At 37.0% G+C, this 7,283-nt stretch overlaps 1 non-coding gene across 1 annotated transcript; it reads left to right on the forward strand.

Annotated features, from left to right (window-relative positions):
- The first annotated feature begins 796 nt into the window (after positions 1-796).
- On the forward strand, positions 797-958 carry LOC118759385 (U1 spliceosomal RNA). The gene has a single exon (XR_004996175.2). It is a non-coding gene; the product is annotated as a U1 spliceosomal RNA (small nuclear RNA).
- The last annotated feature ends 6,325 nt before the right edge of the window (positions 959-7,283 follow it).

A 7,283-nucleotide genomic window follows, 5' to 3' on the forward strand; every position in this document is an offset into this window, starting at 1 on the left:
TTGGCATGTCATGGAACCCACTACTTGATTAATCACCACTGCCTCCCAAAACTGTCGTAGCAAATAAACAAAGTAATTATAAGTACAGATGGGACTCAAGCCTAAGGTACTCCAATATGGGGTATGGGTACCCCAAATGGCATCCTTATCATGATGCCAAATGCTGTCACCTATTAAGAACCATGAATTGTAACCAAAAAACAAAACAAAACATGTACGTTTGGTCGTGTTTGAGTTTGTAGCTTGGAAAACAACACTAAGATAAAATATTATACATATAAACATATACAATATATGAACCTGACTAGTATTACTCGATTTTGCTCCTATTTTCCATTATAATGCTCAGTTAATTTCTTTTTCATTCTCAAGTTTCGTAGTATGTTATTGCTATTGTATATAATTAATATTTGAAGAAATAAGAGGTTTTCAAATGATACTAAGACTTTCTGAAGTTTGTGAGTGAGTAGTATAAAAATTTATGTAAGTTTAAATATATTTACACAATCATAAATTTATATTTATTTCAGTTTTCCATGAATTTTTATAAGTCCCTTTTATAAAAATATATAAAAATACATACAAAACACATTTGCATGTGTTTGTGTGTATACATATATGTGTACAAACATGTAGACATATACATTCACACAGACAAAAAATAATAGCATACATACCCATGTATATATATTTTAATTTTCTTTTTTGCATTTTTCTTTTCTTTTTCTTTTTCTTTTTTTTTTTTTTTTTTTTGCATTTTTTGGTGAACTGAACTAAACTCTAAGATACAGGGTGCATGCTTACCTGGCAGGGGAGATACCATGATCAAAAAAATAGTTTTCCCAGGACAAGACTCGCCCTTTGCACTCCGAGTGTGCTGACCTCTGCAGTTTCCTTAAATGTGGGAAACTCAACTGCATAATTTGTGGTAGTGGGAGGCTGCGTTTGTATTCTCCCTTGAGGAAAAAGTAACAAAAATAAACAAATAAGCAAAAAAAGAAAAAAAAAACAAAAAACAGGGTGTTAGCTTTCAGTTTAAGCTTAGGGAAAAAATAAACATGCTTTTCACATGGAATTTTTGGACAGATTTGAATTGATTATTTTAGGCCTTCAGTTTCACAGTTACATTTTGTGTAGTCAACATTATATAATTAAGTTCTTCGTAAATCTAGAGTGTTGGTAGAGGTATGGTAGAATTGATGAAAGCAACTTTGAATGCAGGTGCATGGCATTTGGAAATTCTATTGGTTAACTGGTTAGGATTATTGGCTTTGGAATGTTATTTAGTTCTAAATCACTGGTCTTGGGAACATTACTCCTCTGAGTCTTGCTTTCTTTAAGGTTTATTCATGTATCTATTTGAATGGCAGAACAACAAAGAAAGGAGTAGAGGTACATTTCCCAAATGATCACAGTAGGATGGACTGGGCCAGGTTTGAAGCCAGAAGCCAGAAACACCATCCTGCTTTCCCACAAGGGGCCCAAGTACTTAGGTCATCTTCTCCTACCTTTCCAGGTGCTTTGGCAGGGAGCAGGATTACAACTAGAGCAAGTAGACTGAACTGGCACTCAGAAGTGAATGCCATTGCTGCAAGTGAGTGGCTAAAACCCATGTGCCATAACAGTGGCCCAGGGCTGGGTGTGTTTGAAGCCAGGAGCCATGGGCAAGGAGCTTGTTTTGAGTCTTCCTTGTGGGTGCGGGGCCCGAAATGCTTCCCCAAGCATATTAACGAGGATCTGGAGCACAAGTGTTGCAGCCAGGACTCAATACTGCACCTATATGGAATACCAACACTGCAGGTATAGGCTTCACTCCCTCTACACTACAGTGCTAAACCAACTGTGTGGCTTTAATAAGACTATAATCATAGGGACAATTAGTGTGGCCTAATATTTTATAAGAAACATGGAACTGCTCTTGTTAATTACTGCAGGCAGTTTGTGAAAAATAACAGAATGGCTTGATTAGAAAAAAATAAAATCAGGGCAGACTGTGTCTGGAGTCTTGAGTTCATGAACTGCTGGTGCCAAAGACCAAGGTTAAACTCTGTAGGCAAATGGGCAAAAGTTTGAGACCAAGCTGAGACCTGTGGGTGAGAGTCCACAGTTGGGCACTGGTACAAGACCACAGTCTGTGTACTTTAAGATATCCTTGAGCCAGACATTACAGATTTTTGTATTTGGGTCACATCGTTGCTTCTTGATCAAGAATTGGCTGGTTGACAATTTGAAATGTAGCTATAAATATTTGGTACACATCAAACTCTGTACTTTGGCTCCACAAGCAGTTCAATAATAGATTGCGGCAGTGAGCCTTAGGTCAACCTCCTGCCTCAGAGAAAGGGGCTTCCCTCTGGTCACCTATCAGTCTACTTGGTCTGTCACATGTCCTCTTTTTTACTTCTTATTTTGCATTATATAGTTTTGTAGGCATAGAGCTTCTCCCCTTTCCTCCCTCCTCCTTGTCCCTTCCTTCTTGTCCCCTTGTTTTACAATAGCATGGTCCTTCAGCTACAGTCTTGACTCCAACATCTGCCCTTCACCTGTGTCGTAAAAATGTAGGTATAAGCAAGGGTAGACAGTCTAGTATTTTGTTGTCAAGGTATTTTGAACAATTTTATTGATGGCCTACTTTTATTTGGGTGTAGAGATGCATACCACGGTTCTTCTTTGATTCCTGGTATTCTGGTCTACAGTATTTTCTTAATTGAGGTCACCATCTCTCCAACATCGTTCATGCAGTGTATAATACTCTTAGCTGCAGTATACTAAGAGTGGTGAATAATAGGATTATTTGTGCAAAGAGGGTTCTTTGGTACTCACTATGATCTCTGAATTCCTATAATAATGTGTTTGTGGAGCCATGCAGTAAGCTTAGTCAAAAGAAGGTCAAATAACAGTCCTACTCACAGTTTTCTTAGATATGGAAGTAGGCACTTAAATACCCTACAAGCCATCTTAGACAACAAAGATTTGGTACTTTTATGCAGATCCTGTTCATCTGTTTGAGGCCATTCCTGCATATTATTACCTAAGATAAACCTGTTTTATAATTCTGTTAGAAAAAATACCAACAGTTAAAATGGCAAAAAAAGAAACAGGACTGCAACTTCTGCATTTTATTAGACCAAAAAAATGTCCTTTTCCTGATAATTTTATATAAAAACGTGCTGCTACCGAGGAATAGAAAAGATGACAAGGCCTTTTTTGACTATATTTCTTGATTCAAGCTGACTGAGAATAGCTCTTATCCTGATGAGCAAAACACACTTTTATTTTTTTAAAGATGGGCAGGGAAGATTTCACAGGCTTCATAGGACTCTGATTGTTCTGTCCCAAGCAATCACAGGGGCAAATGTAAGAGCACTGGAAATATGGTATGGAAAGAAATGCTCTGTTCTATGAAGCACTGCACTCCCAAATCTCTTTTTAGTGGAAAGAAATACCATTTTATAAAAAGAACAAATGGAATTTAAATATAATCCTGTATTTTAACATAGAGACAAAATTCTTACCAGTGTGCAATCTTGCTCTGACCTAGTAGGAACCCCGGAAATACCGGTGCCCAGCATGGTAGCCTAACTGCTAAAGTCCTCACCTTGCATACACCACAATCCCATATGGCTGCTGGTTCTAATCCTGGTGGCCCTGCTTCCCATCCAGCTTCCTAATTGTGGCCTGGGAAAACAATCAAGGACAGCCCAATGCCTTGGGATCGTGTACCTGGAAGAGGCTCCAGTCTCCTGGCTTCAGATCAACGCAGCTCTGACCATTGCAGCTGCTTGGGGAGTGAATCTTTGGATGGAAGATCTTCCTTTCTGTCTCTCTTCCTCTCTGTGTATTTGACTTTACAATAAAAATAACATAAAGCTTATATAAAGAAAGAACCCTGGAAATACTGATAAAATTTCCTTCCATTTGAATATGGGTAATTTTCAAATAAAGGAGTGAGTTGCAAATATACTGCATTGGAAAAGCAGAGTGATGGGCAAGATTGAAACGCACACAAAAAATGAGAGCTAGATAGGGAAAAGTCAGCAAAACACTGGTCAGTAATGGACTGTGATAAAACACAGCGATAGGAATGAGTACAGCTTATTGAAACAATCTTGGACTCATGATTGAACAACAACAGCTCCAAAAGGTTTGATAAAAGCACCAATGTAGAAGTAACAAAAGTATCAGGAGCCAGGGCTCATTTGTAAAATGAAAATAATCATAGATATACAGCTATGACTGGTGGGGGCAAGGAAAATGTACTAAAGATAATGAATGAGAAAAATGAGCGAAAAGGAGTGGAGTTGAACAAACAGTTTTAGGGACATAGAAATGAATTTGTATTGTAGAAGGAAAGTATCCTGTACTAAGTACTTAGTTTCCTAATTAAGTAAACCAAATAGTTGGAAGGGAAAGTGAAGATTTAATGATGTTGTTTAAGGAGCATTTCAAAAATAAATGAATAGTTGACTTCACAGATCAAGTGATATAATTTGGCCAAGGGAAAATTTGCAGAATGATTAACAGTGAGCCAGGGCTAAGAGATGATTTTGCTCAATATAAAAATCTTAGTGTCCAAGGAAACCATGGCACTGGTTTGGAAGTACAATAAGAATACCAGCTGGTCTTTTGAAAAAGTACATGCCACACAGAATGTGGAGCAACACCCCTAAACTCATTATAAATTATGCACATAAGACATTACATGCAGTCTAGCTAGCTTTCAGCTCTAAAAAGTCTATGTGTGTAGGTTTCATGTATTCACAAATAAAAGGATGTCAGTTCCTGGATCATTTTTGAAGAAAATGTTCCTCAACCTTGAAAAGACAATTGAATGAACAAGGTGAAAAACTCAAGGGTCAACCCTACTTTCATTTTGTTGTGTTGTGTACCTATTTAACTGAAAAGCAGAGTAACAGAAAAGAAGAGCCATAAGCAAGGAGGAAAAATCTTCCATCTGTTGATAGCCACCCTAAATGGCCACACAGACAGGATTGGTCCAAGTTTAAATCAGGAGTTTCATCAGAGTCTCTAAAATGGGTGCAGTATCCTAAACACTTGGGCCATCTTCCACTGCTTTCCCAGGTGTATTAGAGGGCGCTGGATCAGAAGTGACATTCCTGGGAACCCAACCATTGCCCATATGGGATGCTGGTGCTGCAGGTGGTGACCTAGCTCGTTGTGCCATAGGGCTGGTCTAGTGCTAAATCTTCGCCTATTTCCTGAAATGGAAAACATGGAAACAGATGTGGGAAATGTTCTTCTTGAACAGAATGTACATATTTTTCATTATTAAAGTATAAAAAAAGTATATAGATGGGTTATAAGCACTGATTTCTTTAATTTTTGTAGCCAGTAAGTGAAAGATATAATCGATGCATCAATTAGTCAAGCAGCAAATATGCTGAGAGGTACAGAGTAAATATTAGCACTGCTTGTGAAATAGCCTAAGGACAAATAATGGAAAGGAGGTAGAAGAGATTGGAAAATGTGCAGATTTGATTATTGTTGATAGTGAAAAGTCAAAAATACTGCCTAAGGAAGAGTGGAAACATTACATTCTACAATTATGATAATAAAAAATAACAAAATAATAAAAAGAGTAAATAAACTACAAATTTAAAATAACAAGTTATTTATAAGTTTAGGAATATAAAGCAAGTTGCTCATAACTACTACACAGACATAAATGAAATAGGGAGAAACATGCCATTTAATGACAACAGAGTCAAATGCAGAATATATACTGTGTCAGAAATTGGCTTTTGTTTCTGCCCATGGTGTGGATTAAGAGGCATACTTTCCTATAGAACTTATGAAATTATTTGAGGTAACTGTAAGTGTGGCAGGTTGATCAAGACTGTGATGCCTGCCTGAGAGGAAGATACACATAGTGAGCCCTACATCTTCCATGACTCTGAAACGAGGTGCATTTTCCATATAGTCAAGCTGGTGGGGAAACAAGACAGGCAGGAAATCACGGTCCTGCCTGATGGAATGATTGGAATCTGAACAATAGACATTGCATGGAAGAGAGCAGTATGCAGTGGAGCTCAAAGTGTGTGTGTGTGTGTGTGTGTGTGTGTGTGTGTGTGTGCATATGAGGTCCCTTCTGAGAACTGGGCCAGAATGCACAGAGAGGGAGACAATGGAACTGGGATGGGGAACTGTATTGCAACACTTTGGGTCACAGTTCTGAAAGACACCTGAAATCTTGCCCAGCCAAAATGGAAAGACATCTCTGAACATCTCTGATATTTGCTTGAGATTTTATAGGTTGTATATTTGGAGAAATGAACAGCCATAGATTTGACACAATTGCTTATAAAAAATTCCTTGAATTGAAATACATATATACATACATACATTTATGGAGAAATGTGATATGAACCGTGTAATGTTCAACTCAGTAAAAAATACTATCTCCTGAAATATCATTTCTTTATGTTGCAAACATTCACAATTCTTTTTGACTTTTTAGAAGACAAACATATGATGCATTGTTGATGTATGTGAATCCAGTCACTCTAATGTTGAACAGAACACCAAAACTTCTTTATCCTATCAAACTATACACAACAAGCAATATCAAGTAGAACTAAAAAGGGAATTTAACAAGTTGTCTGATTGTAAGATTCAAACAAAAAAACAAAAACCTGAATTGCCACAAATAGTTGGAAAGGTAAGTTAAAGAAAAAAACGCTATAAAAGAGAATAAAAAAAAATCTTGAACACAAAGGAATACATTAAACAAAGATGTGCAAAAACTCTAAATGATTTGTGCTTGGAAAACTGTGTATGCATGTGCATGTATGGGAGATGTTACATGTATTCTCTCACACAGGACCAATTTTAGTGATTAAATATCAGAAAAAACAATCAAGAATAGTTATTGTTCTAATAATACTAGAATGTCTAGAACTATTGATTAAAACTTTGGGTCTGCTTAAGTCATCTAAGCCCCAGGACAGGGGAAGCATTATGTTTTTCTTTCTAATTGTGTATTCACTACCTTCTTGTTGGGAGCTGAAAATTAACCATTATATAAAGGAGAATCTTAAAACAAAACATCAACTAACAGAGCTTTTGCATTTTCCTTTTCCAAATGCCATTTTTTACAAGTTCCAGTATCCCATTGGATTTGACCAATATTCTTTTTTATTATTCTAGAACAGTGATTTGTAACTGAGTGTGGTTTTGCTTCTCCCGATCTCTTAGACACTTATGGAAAAATCAGAGGCAATTTCTGGTTAATGTGAACTGGAGTTGTTGGCTAGTGGCACCTA

Source organism: Ochotona princeps, chromosome 6 (assembly GCF_030435755.1).
Source record: "Ochotona princeps isolate mOchPri1 chromosome 6, mOchPri1.hap1, whole genome shotgun sequence".
Classification (NCBI taxonomy): Eukaryota; Metazoa; Chordata; class Mammalia; order Lagomorpha; family Ochotonidae; genus Ochotona; species Ochotona princeps.